The sequence below is a fragment of the Vicia villosa genome, linkage group LG2, assembly GCF_029867415.1.
Source record: "Vicia villosa cultivar HV-30 ecotype Madison, WI linkage group LG2, Vvil1.0, whole genome shotgun sequence".
Taxonomy (NCBI): Eukaryota; Viridiplantae; Streptophyta; class Magnoliopsida; order Fabales; family Fabaceae; genus Vicia; species Vicia villosa.
In genome coordinates, this window is record NC_081181.1 from 123,107,991 (window position 1) to 123,120,260 (window position 12,270).

A 12,270-nucleotide genomic window follows, 5' to 3' on the forward strand; every position below is an offset into this window, starting at 1 on the left:
AAATAAGAGAAAGAAATTATAAATGAAAAAAAAAGGTAAATAAAATAAAATGCATGAAATTAAAACTTAAATAAAAAAAGTTATAAAAGGGACTTAGCTGGGCGTGGGATCCGGTGTGGTACGCTCTTGAAGGACCATGGTGGGGTGCAGGCTCTGGAGCGCGTTTGATCTGGCCTCACATCGATCAAACGGCTGGTAGAGGTGATGTGTATTGTGGACGCGCGCAGCCTGGGTACGCTGGATTTGTGCGTTTAATTGAAGAAAAAAAATAGAAGTGTCTTGTACATGGATCGAACTGGGGTTCGCATGGTCATCCAAGTATACTCTTCACCGTTCCAGCTGCGCTCCTCAATTGTCAGTTTAACACATGAATAAATATATAATGAAACGAAAAATACCAAAATCCAAAAAGAAAATAGGCGCCCCCCAACTCATCTTCTTCTCCGTTTTTTTTTTGCTGCAACACAGAGACATCTTTGGCCACGTTTTTTAACATCCTCATAGACCTGAAACTTTCCGAATCATGAAATATTATGCAGAAAATCACGCAAAACCCATGGTTCACTTGGAAATCAAATCCTAAGTTCAATGGTACTAGTAATTTGGCCTAATTTTCCCAATATTGAGGAACCCTAAAAACAAAACCTCTCTCATCATCAATGGCATAATTCGATTTAGGCATGAACACAAAGAATTAGTTACCCAGAAATATTCAGAACTTCATGACAATCAATAATATGCGACTAAAATGCATTTATACGCAATGAATCATAGAAATCGAAATCGGATAAACGTATGCAAACCGTGGATCCCCTTAGCGCTCTTCTGGACGTGTTTATGTGAGTAGATAGCCTGGACTGCTTCAGAATCCTTCGAGGGATCTTGTTTTGACATTTCAAATTGATCGAATTCGTCTTGAACTCCAATCTTTATACCACTTGTTTCCACGGCTTTTTGAGTTTTAATAGAGTTTTCCTGCTGCAAAACCAAAAAAACTTCCCCTCGTCTGAAAACCCTCTTGCCTATATATGAGATGGAATTTAGGTTAACAATCTTGGAAAGAATCAAATCAAATCATGTATCTTTGGTAAGTGAATATGTGATTGGATTTCTAATTTTGGTCCAAACGGTTTCTCACGTATTTTTGATTGATCTTGGGTTAATTTGGATTGGGGAGCGCAATCATATAAAATCTCTTTAACTAAATATGATTTTATTTTATTTATTTTGATTTTTTTTGAATAAAAATAAAATAAATGAAATAAAAGACCAAAGCCAGGAATCCACAAAACCTGTCTCCTAAGGGGTGTTATTTGGGCCTTTGTATGATTAAAAATAAATCCCTTTAATTTGTTTCATATTTTTTGTGTTTTTACTTACTTATTTTGTTTTTTCAAATGAATAAAAATTCAAATAAATTAAACAGTAGTCACAAAAATATGAGAATAAATTTATGGGTCTTGTATGAGGTCATAATCATGTTTGAAATCCAAAACCTAAGCTCAATAACTTCAAAATCCAAAATTGGCCAATTAGGGTTTTGTAGATTTCCTGAAATTTGAGTTTTGATTGTTCTTTAACCATAATTGACTTTTAGGTTAACTCAGTCGACTGTTGACTTTCTGAGCAATTGAGTGATCAATCTTTTGAATTAAGACTTGAAACTTGGCATAGAGGTCTTTTGAATCGTATGAGAGGCCATGGGATTCATTTGAGGCCTTAGAACTTGATTTTACTTTGAGAGATACAAAACCCTAGTTTGAGGGTTGTTGTTTAGGAGAGTGTACAATCAGTCGAGTCTTGAGCTTCTGACATTCAAATGAGCTTCAGTATAAAAATGTGGTGGGCAAATTTTGGGGTATGACATGCAGGCATAAGGTGGCGCTTCTTTCAACTCAGCCAAGTCTATTTCGACTTCTTCAGGGCTATATGAGTCATTGAAAGACTCATCATCAGCGTCCTCGGCTTCGACGTATGCCACTCTTTCCTTCTTATAACTTTTATTCGCCCTAACTTTTTCTGCCTTCAGACGTTCGACCTGTCGAACCCTGTCTGCTAATTGGGCCATGTCCCTAAGGTATTGGGTATCTAGTTTCTTTCTTATTGAATAATCCAGACCACCCGCAGCCATTTCGACAAGTTCATGCTCCGGGACTGTTGTAAAACACCTTGATTTCGACAGGCGGAACCTATTCAAGTAATCATCAATTGTTTCTGTGAATTTTCTCTTAACACTGGCCAATTCTTTCAAACTTATCTTAGTTTGGCCCATGTAAAATTGCTCATGGAACAGCCTTTCTAAGTATGCCCACGCATCTATCGAATTTGGTGGCAAAGTAGTAAACCAAATGAAGGCATTCTTTGTCAGCGAACTAGGGAAATATTTGATCCTTAAATCCTCGTTTCCCGCTAAGTCTCCTGCTTCTGTCAAATATCTAGCAATATGTTCCACCGTTGACTCATTAGTTTCGCCTGAGAATTTTGTAAATTTGGGTACCTTAGTGCCCCTAGGCAATTCTGTCTGCATGATATAATCTGATATAGGGGATGTATAATTTGGACGTCTAAGTCCAGTACTAAGGCCATTATTGGCCATAACCCTTTCTATCATGGCAGTTAAGTTATTTTCGGTTGCCAGATTTTCTCTTCTAACTCTTTGGACAATCTCATCTGGGTGTTCGTCCCTACCCACAATCCTCAATCTGGGTCGCTCTTCCTCCATTTCCTGTCGAAAGGGGACGGTCCTTTGATTTGAGGCCTCTAGGTTAATTACTGGAGTTCCTTCGATCGACTCCGTTCTTCGTTAAGGGCCTACATCCCTAGTGGTTGTCCTAGATGACGGAATTATATCTTGTACACGTTCCAAAATGGGCCTCTCTTCTTGATTCGAGGGCTGTTTGTCTTTCCTTTTAGGCGGTGTTACTCCCATGAACTCTGCCATTCGATTCATTTGAGATGATATTTTTTGGAAAATCTCCACGTTTTCTCTATTTGTAGTAGTAACATTTGCCATTAGTGGGCTTAAAACTGAAGTTAATTCTCTGGCCAAAACCCCTACCATATCATGGTTGCTTGCATCCATTTCTTGTCGAAATGTTGCTTGGTTATTTGTGGTAAAGTGGGGTACTTAGGTAGAAAAACTAGTGTTGCATGCACTTCGACCCACTGAACTAACATTCGGTGAAAATGTCGCATTGTTAGTTGAGGCATTTATAGGTCCTGCCCCTCGTACGCCTGTTCCATATGGGTATGGCATTCCATATGTACTATTTGGTCTCCATTCGAAAGCAGAATTTGTGCCTTGACCAAACAAATTGTATGCAGCATTTGTCGAGGAAAACAGTACGTCCTCTGCGCTTGTGGATGAGGGTGCGGTTGTTGACACTGAAACTGGAACAGTCCCTGAGGGCCCCGTATTATTTTCAGGCATAGCCTGGGAATTATCTGCAGGTCTCGATCCATTTGGACCCGTTGCATTTCGTGTTCCTTGAGTGGAAGTCGAATTTGCCGCTCCTGATCCTGAACCTTGTGGGGGATCCTGATCACCCCCTGCATTGGCCGTAACGACCATTTTCTTGTTGTACCTTCGTTTGGGAATCGGTTGTGCACTGTTCTTTAGTTTACCGTTCCTAAGGTTCATACAAGATCTTGATATTGTCTAGACAAAAACAAAGCAATTGATTAAAACAATCTGCTTGACACTGTCCCACTGGGCGTGCCAATTTGTTTACGGTGATTTCCGGTAAACAACCGCTAGTCTTCCAAAATATAATAAATATGATTTGGTTACTCGCAGGATCGACTAGATTGATCCTAGGACACATAGTCAAAAAGATTGTTATTAATGTTCATTTGAACCATATTCATGATTCGTCTTCTTCAATAAGCGTTGTTCGATTAAAGAACAAATAATCTTGATAATCACTTTGTTATATGTAATTGTGACTTCAACGAAAAATAAGTAACATAACATATGAAACTAAAAGACTGTTAAAACATAAAGAATCTTAAACTGCAGAAACGTTAAAGATTTTGACAGTAAATAACATGAAAGTAAATTCGAAAGTAAATGACATTAAAATAAAGATACAGAAATGTAAATGGCAAGAAGTAAATGGAATGCAGTAATTCTGAAATATATTCGAAAACGAAAGATAATACACATGTATTAAAATGGTGGTGTCATACGTACATTTTCTCAGCGAACTCTTTCTCTTAACGCTTGATACTTGAGTAAATATGTGAGTGATTTGTACAAAATGAACACACTGAATCCTAACATTAAGACTCCTATTTATACTAGTTTCGACCTTAACGGTCCTACACTAATCTGCTGCCACGTCTCTCATAAGAACTTCCAGCGATGCCATCTGTTATTGGACAGTTACGAAACCGTCTTCGAATTTCAAATCTTCCCGCCTGAGTCCGTCTTCGACGCGTGGCAGTGTATTAAAAACACTACGAAAACACGCTAAGTAATAATACTTGAATATATTTATAAATTTTGTCTAAGTCCCGAAGACACATACTTTCATTAGTCTTTCAGTATTCACTATCTTCATATCGAACTTAGAAGTCTTTATTCTCGAAGCATGACCATCAGTAGCCATTCTTTTACTTTTTAAGGGATGGCCATCAGTAGCCATCTTTCCTTCGATTTTCTACTTCTTCGAAGGACAAATACTATAAAACGAAATCTTCAGCTAACAAATCAGCTAACAGTAACCGCACGAAGACAGATGGCATCCCTGGATTTTCTATAGGCAACGTGGCATTAGATTAGTCTAGGACCGTTAGGGTCGAAATTAGTATAAATAAGGATCTTAATGTTAGGATTCCGGGTGTTCATTTTGTACAAATCACTCACATATTGCTCAAGTATCAAGTGTTAAGAGAAAGAGTTCGCTGAGAAATGTACGTATGACACCAACATCAATTTCAATACATGTGTATTTTCCTTTATTCAAGTATCTTTCGATATTATTACGCTTTATTCTATTTTCTGTTATTTACATTCCCGCACTCTTTATTTTCATGTCATTTATCTTCGAAGCACATTACTTTTCTGCACTTTAAGATTCTTTCACTTTTACAGTTTTGTCTTATATTTCATCTTTAAATGGCTTTTCGCTGATGTTATATTTACGTGTATAACAAGGTAATTGCTAATCTTTATTTGTTTGATCAAGTATTCCTTATTTTCGAGACGCACACCAATCATAGATATAATTCGAATCGTCATGAATAACAACCTATTTGACTATGTCCTAGGATCAATCTAGTCGATCCTGCAAGTAACCAAATCATATTCATTATAGTTTGGAAAACTAGCGGTTGTTTACCGGAAATCACCGTAAACAAATTGGCACACCCGGCGGGACAGTGTCAAACAGATTGTTATTAATCGATTGTTTTGTTTTGTCTAGAAAATATCAAGACCTTGTATGAACCTTAGGAACGGTAAATTAACAAGCAGTGCAAAACCGATTCCCAAAAGAAGGTACAACAAGAGAATAGTCGTTACGGCCAGTGCAGGGGGAGATCAAGATCCCCCACAAGGGTCAGGGACCGGAGCGGCAAATTCCACGCATGTTTCGACTTCTACTTAAGGAGCGCAAGAGATACCGGGTTCGACTGGATCAAGACCCATGGATAGTTCCCAGGTTGTTCCTGAAAATAATACATCAACGACAGGGACTAATCCAGTTTCAATATCGACTACTGCGCCCTCATCTTCGAACGCTAGCGGAATGCAATTTGCCTTGACAAATGCTGGAAGTCAGTTATTTACCCTAGGGTCATCCGCGTTCGAATGGAGAACAAACAGTCCATATGGCATGCCAAATCTATACATGACAGGTACACGGGGGGCAAGACCCACATATACTACAAACACCACAACATTTTCGCCAAATGTTGGTTCAGTAGGACGAAGCGCACAAAACACTGGCTTCTCCGCCCAAATACCCAATTTTACGACAAGCAATCAAGCAGCATTCCGACAAGAGATGGACGCAAGTAATCACGATATGTTAGGAACCCTGGCCCGAGAATTATCGTCAATCTTGCATCCACTAGCAATTAATATCTCTAACTCTAGTCGAGAGAGTGCAGAAAATTTTCAAAAAATATCTTCCCAAATGAATCGAATGGCAGATTTCATGGGTGTTCCACAACCCAAACGGAGAAATAACCAAACCTCCTATTGAGAGGGAGAGCCCATCCTAGAACGTATCCAAAATGCGGTGCCTCCGCCTGGTGCAACCACTACTGGCGTGACTCCTCCGTCTAGTGCAACCACTGCTGGCGTAATTCCCCCACAGAGAACAACAACGATCGAAAGGAATCAGATAATAGATTTGGAGCCTTCGAATCGGAGAACTATCCCCATTCGGAAAGAGTTCGAGGAGGAAAGACCCAGATTAGGGATAGTAGGTAGGGACGAACACCCAGACGAAGTGGTTCAGAGAGTCAGGAGAGAAAACTTAGCCACAGAAAATAATTTAACTGCCATGATAGAGAGAGTTATGGCCAATAATGGCCTCAGTACCGGGCTTCGACGTCCAAATTATACATCTCCCATAGCGGATTATATTATGCAAACAGAGTTGCCAAGGGGCACCAAAGTGCCAAAATTTACTAAGTTTTCAGGAGACACGAATGAATCAACAGTAGAACATATTGCTAGGTATCTGACAGAAGCCGGAGACTTAGCAGGGAATGAGGATTTAAGGATTAAATATTTTCCTAGTTCGCTGACAAAAAATGTGTTTGTTTGGTTTACTACTTTACCTTCAAATTCTATAGATGCATGGGCCCACTTGGAGAGATTATTCCATGAACAATTTTACATGGGTCAAACCAAGATAAGTTTGAAAGAACTGGCTAGCATCAAGAGGAAATTTTCGGAGTCTATTGACGATTACTTAAACAGGTTCCGTTTGTTGAAATCAAGATGCTTTACGACTGTCCCGGAGCATGAATTAGTTGAAATGGCTGCAGGTGGTCTAGATTATTCAATTCAAAAGAAACTAGATACTCAATACCTGAGAGATATGGCCCAATTGGCAGATAGGGTTCGACAAGTCGAACGGTTAAAAGCAGAAAAGGCCAGGGCTAATAAGAGTTATAAGAAGGAAAGAGTAGCATACGTCGAAGCAGACGAAGTTGATGGTGAACTCTTCGAAGACTCGTGCGACATGGAAGAGGTCGAAATAGATCTCGCTGAGTTAAAAGAAGCGCCACCCTATGCTTGCAAATTACTCACCCCTTCTAATGGAAGGAATCCAGTGGATAATGACAAAAGTGATAAATTTCCCAAGAAAACTTATACTTTTGATGTCACTAAATGTGACGAAATATTTGATTTACTGGTAAAAGATGGCCAAATGATAGTGCCTCCAAATTCTAAAATTCCTCCGTTGGAACAACGGAAGAAGAGAGGTTTTTGTAAATATCATGGTTTCCTAGGTCACAAAACCTCACAATGTTTTCTTTTCAGGGATCTGATCCAAAATGGTATCAGGGATGGACGTTTGAAATTCGCTGACAAAAGTAAGAACCCTATGAAGGTTGACGCCGATCCTTTGAACGTGGCTGACACTAATTTGTGTGAACCATTTGACGTCAACATGGTGGAAGTGTCTGAAATTCATGCTGCTGGATCAACGACAATTTCAGATGGAAAGCAGGCTACTGAAAGCCTAAGTAACAATCCGATCCTCAATACTGATGTTGAAGGATCTTTCGATGCTGAAGTGACTGAAGATCCGAAAGGAGAAACAAGTGAGGCCACTGAAGACCTCACGATGAAGCTTCAACAAATACAGATTTCTGAAGTCCCTCCGGCAGTTGTTAACATGGTCAATGCTAGACGTCCCTTATCTGAAATCGAAGAACTAGAAAAATGGTTGATGTGGGAGAAAGCAAACCTTGAGATTCCGCCAAGGGGAAACAGTTTGAAGGATTATCTTTAGAATTGCCATATGAAGAATGGTGCAAAGGGGATGATGTGCCCAAGATGTTCAATTATGACAAATCAGGCCAATTTCGAAAGGGCTTTGCGGTAAAGGTTAGAGCAACCTTGGAGAGAAGGAAACCTGTTGTTGAAAGTGTACCCAAGGTCTGAAGAAAGTTTGGTTGGGTTTTTGGTTAGGTGCCACAGTGACAATTCTGAAGTCTCTCTATGCCCTAGATGTGGTGCAGTCTATGACGAATCGCTGGCAGGATCGTTCGAAAGGGCGTATCTTTATATGGGTCGGGAGACTCAGGGGCTTCGTCCTAATTTGTTTGGTTTCGATAATCGAACCCCGTCGAGAAGGCCTGACAGTCCACACCCTAAGGCTCGAAGAGTTACATTCAAGGTTTCCGCAAACATGCCCAAGGATAGATGGATGCATGCTAGTGCCAGAACAAACAAATGGCGAAGTTGGGACCAAGGGGGAAGAACTGCAATAGCATATAGAAAGCAATTCCAAACTTCAAACCGAGAGATGTATAGGTTGGAAAACTACAAAGGTAAGAACCCTATGTCTAGATCCCAATGGAGAAGGCATCAGAGAATGAAGAAAGCCCAAAGGGAAGTCAAACCAAGGGAGGTTGGAGAGACAAGTAGCAATCAAATCCCAATGCAGGGGGCAAGGACAAGTAAACCTCCGCTCGAGCGCAAGTTGTTCGATTCTGAAAATGAGAAAGAAGAGGAAAGGAGTCATTCCAACCTTTGGAAAGAAGATGATAGAATGACAAATAATTTTGACTCTGATGGGGTATCATCTATAAACATGAACTGCAATGTGGTATTTGTACTCCCTCATGAGTTTAATCAAGAAACTGAAGTAGAAGACTGTGAAGAAGCCGACGTCGAAGAGATGGCGAAACACAGACCTGTGTGTTACTACGTGCTGAACAATGGTGCAGTCGAAGAGCAGAATGCCTTCTTCGAAAGACCTGATGAAGGTATGCGAAACCATTTAAAGCCACTCTACATAAGGGCTAAGATTGAAAATGTTGGAATTAATAAAGTCCTGGTAGATGGAGGGGCAGCAGTGAACCTAATGCCTCAATACATGCTGAAAAGAATTGGTATGTTCGATACTGATATAAGGCCACATAATATGGTTTTGTCTAATTATGAAGGCAAAATAGGGCAAACTTTGGGAGTTGTCCAAGTAAATCTCACGGTGGGGTCAGTCACAAGGCCAACTATGTTTATGGTCATACCTGCGAAAGCGAATTATAATCTCTTGCTCGGAAGGGAATGGATCCATGGGGTTGCTGCTGTGCCTTCGACAATGCATCAAAGGTTAACTATTTGGAGAGAAGATGGCATAGTGGAGAATATTGAGGGAGACCAGAGCTACTACATGGCTGAAGTTAACCAAGTTAATAAGACTAACTTCGATAGAAACCTGGCGAACATAGGACCTTGTCACGCTGCAGAAGACATATACACCCCAAACAATAATGCATTGTATTACTTGTCTTTGCACACGAATGGTTTCCAGTGGAATAGGGAAATAATGGATGGCCCAGAAGATACCCCACCACCGGAGCATTATCCGACAATACGGCCAACAGGCTGGGATAATGAAGTTGATGATGTCTGAGTCATCATTTTTCGAAAAGATTTCGGCTTACGTAGCCGAGAATAAAAGAAAGACGGCTCTCGAAGCCGAATTGTCGAACATATTATTTAATGAAGGTCTAAAAAAGGAAGGAACTCCAGATTTGGGGATAAATACGATCCCTCACTTGCCTGAAGATTCAGTCCGAGTTAAAGAAATATCAGGAGAAGAGATAGGTCAAAGATTGGATGCAATCTAAGACGAAGAGCCTTTGGGTTTCGAGAAAGACCCAATGGGATCAACTATCAAGATGTTAGCCCAAGATCCACTCGAAGAAGTAAATCTCGGAGATGGAGACCAAAAGAGGGTAACATACGTCAGTGCGAAACTAGAGTCAACGCTGAAGTCAAAAGTGGTCGCGTTGTTGAAGGAGAACAAAGATTGCTTTGCATGGGATTACGACGAGATGCCTGGTTTAGGGCGTGATTTGGTCGAATTGAAGTTACCAATAAAGGAATGAAAAAAGCCCATCAAGCAAACTCCTAGAAGGTCCGCACCAGAAATTCATTCGAAGATCAAAGCAGAAGTCGAAAGACTCCTACGGTGTAAGTTCATCAGAACCACAAGGTATGTCGAATGGATTGCTAATATTGTACCAGTTATTAAAAAGAATGGTTCACTAAGAGTATGCATAGATTTTCGTGATCTGAATGCAGCAACTCCTAAGGATGAATATCCCATGCCTGTGGCAGAAATGTTAGTGGATTCAGCCGCAGGCTTCGAATATCTAAGTATGTTGGATGGATATTCTGGTTATAATCAGATTTTCATTACAGAAGAAGATGTGTCTAAAACAGCTTTTCGTTGCCCAGGGGCAATAGGCACTTATGAGTGGGTTGTAATGCCTTTCGGTTTAAAGAATGCTGGGGCAACCTACCAGAGAGCAATGAATTCAATATTTCATGATTTTATAGAAACATTCATGCAAGTATACATAGATGACATCGTTGTTAAATCTGTCTCAGATGACGATCATCTCGATCATCTAAGCCAATCATTCGAAAGAATGAGAAAACATGGCTTAAAGATGAACCCCCTTAAATGTGCTTTCTTTGTGCAGGCTGGAGATTTCCTGGGCTTCGTGGTTCATAAAAAGGGGATAGAAATTAACCAGAATAAGACTAAGGCTATTATGGAAACCAAACCTCCATCCACGAAGAAAGAATTGCAGTCCTTGCTGGGGAAGATAAACTTCTTAAGAAGGTTCATCTCCAATTTGAGTGGACGCACGCAAGCTTTCTCCCCTCTACTTCGTTTAAGGGAAGGGAAGTTCGAATGGCATGTTGAACATCAAGAAGCTTTTGATAGAATCAAGCAATACTTGATCCATCCACCAATCTTATCTCCCCCAAATGGGAAGAAGCACATGCGCCTGTATATTTCAGCTTCAGATAATACAATAGGCAGTATGTTAGCACAAGAAGATGAAAATGGCATCGAAAGTGCCATTTATTATTTAAGTAGAGTACTCAATGATGCAGAGACTAGGTATAGTGCAATAGAAAAACTCTGCCTTTGTTTATATTTCTCTTGTATCAAACTCAAGTATTATATAAAGTCGGTTGATGTTTATGTTTCGTCTCATTGTGATGTTATCAAACATATGTTATCAAAGTCAATATTGCACAGTCGAATCGGCAAATGGGCTTTAGCCTTTACTGAGTACTCACTAACATTTCAACCTCTCAAGGCAATGAAAGGTCAAATTGTGTCAGACTTCATTGTGGACCATGCAGTGGTTGAGAACCCTCAACAATATGTAGATTTGAAGCCTTGGAAGCTATACTTCGATGGTTCGACTCATAGAGAAGGGGATGGTGTTGGAATATTGATAATTTCTCCTGATGGAATTCCAACAAAGCTCAAGTATAAGATTGAAGGTCCTTTATGCTCCAACAACGAAGCTGAATATGAAGCACTAATTGCTGGACTTGAAGCTTTGTTAGAATTAGGGGCAACCAGAGTTGAAATTAAAGGAGACTCCGAACTAGTGATTAAGCAAATAACAAAGGAGTACAAATGCATCAAAGAAAACTTGATCATGTACTTTGTCATAGCAAATAGGCTGCTTAAACAATTCGAATACGTGGAGTTAAACCATGTTTCAAGGACCAAGAATCAACAAGCAAATGATTTGGCACAGTTAGCCTCGGGATATAGGGTACCAAAACAAAAATTAGAAGAACTGATCGAAGTCAGAGGGAAAGCAATGGCTACCAAACTTTCCCCAAGTGACCTGGAGAATTCACAATTAGGCTTTGCTAACAAAGAAGAATTTGAAGTGTTAAATATAGACTCGTTAGCAGACACAGATTGGAGGAGTCCAATTGTGAACTATCTAAAAAATCCTTCGTCAGACGCGGATAGAAAGGTGAAATACAGAGCCTTGTCATATTTTCTTATGGGGAACGAATTGTTCAAGAAAACTCCTGAAGGGGTCTTGTTAAAATGTTTGGGTGAAGCAGAAGCATATTTGGCCCTCTCAAGTGTACACAGTGGACCATGTGGGGCACATCAAGCGGGGCACAAAATGAAATGGCTTTTGTTTAGATATGGAATGTATTGGCCTTCTATGTTAAAAGATTGCATAGAATTCGCAAAAGGTTGTCAAGAATGTCAAGAACATGCAGGTATTCAACACGCTCCA